The sequence below is a fragment of the Austrofundulus limnaeus genome, unplaced genomic scaffold (assembly GCF_001266775.1).
Source record: "Austrofundulus limnaeus strain Quisiro unplaced genomic scaffold, Austrofundulus_limnaeus-1.0 Scaffold40, whole genome shotgun sequence".
Taxonomy (NCBI): Eukaryota; Metazoa; Chordata; class Actinopteri; order Cyprinodontiformes; family Rivulidae; genus Austrofundulus; species Austrofundulus limnaeus.
Window position 1 is genome coordinate 2228290 of NW_013952442.1, and position 1145 is coordinate 2229434.

Here is a 1145-nt window from a genome sequence, read left to right on the forward strand (position 1 = left end):
GTGTGTGTGTGTGTGTGTGTGTGTGTGTGTGTGTGTGTTCACTAGATATAAGTGTGAGTTTTGCTCTTGATGCTCCATTGAAACAGTATTGGTGGATAAATCTGGGTGGCCCTCCTGTAGACCCTCCACATCTGTGCTCCCCCACTCATAGAGGCCTCTCTGCCTGGCTGCCTCTCCTCATTCAGAAAAGCTGCAAGAATGAGTTCAGATCTCTTTAGGACTTTCCAACGTCGACATTTTCAGCAACATCTGCATATTAATGGGTGACAAAAAATATTGCTGTTTATTTAAAAAAATAATATTAAAGTCAAAACTATGTCAGTATAGGTCTTGAAATGACTGACGGATGATCTTTGGGGTTCAGAAACAGTGCAGTATTGAGCATTTAGTTTTAAAGTTGAAGGTAAATACACAAAGGCAAGATCTTGCAGATTACCATCTAAGCAAACTTCAGCAGATTTAAGCAAACCTTTGAAATGTCACAAAAAATGAAATGTAAATAAGGAGCAGTTTAGTCAGCTGCGTAGAACAGGATAAATTAACTTCTTCAACAAAGAACAAAGCAAAACCACTTTATTTAAGGGTTTTCACCTCGAGCAAGCATAAAAAAACATTTCAGAGTTTGGGAAATGTTTTCTGCATAATTTATAAAACACACAATACAGTATATACCTTTTTTGTTTCTAAATAAAAGCGGCAGACTTTTTTGTTTGTCTCAACCTCTAAAACGTCTTGGGAATTGAAAAATGGTCTATCCCAGCAAACATGTCTTTATAACAAAAATATTTGAACTGATTTTGACCAGAAAACTGAAGATCAGAACAGTCATTTGTCCCAGGCTGACCATATACCCGAAGGGCCTTTATATGCTAGATGATGATTCCCAAAGGATGTAAAAAAATGAGTGGCAAGTACCAAGAGTTGTGTCATTCTTGTCAAAAATATTGGGGGAAGGTTTTCAAATTTGCAGGGATCCAGCCTTGTTCTGATAGGTCCTGCAGGCTGTGGAGATTGTATCAAGGTTTTCATTCAATGTTTGTGTGTGTGTGTGTGTGTGTGTGTGGTTATGTGGGTTGGTTGGGGTGTTTTCCAGATATGGTGCTTTGCATTTTACAAAATAGGTCATGGTGATCTTTTGCCTTGCA

General features: G+C 38.2%; 1 protein-coding gene across 1 annotated transcript in view; it reads left to right on the forward strand.

Moving 5' to 3' along the window:
* The window catches only part of znf536 (zinc finger protein 536), a 192327-nt gene that overhangs the window by 9284 nt on the left and 181898 nt on the right, over positions 1-1145 (forward strand). The window lies entirely within an intron of this gene.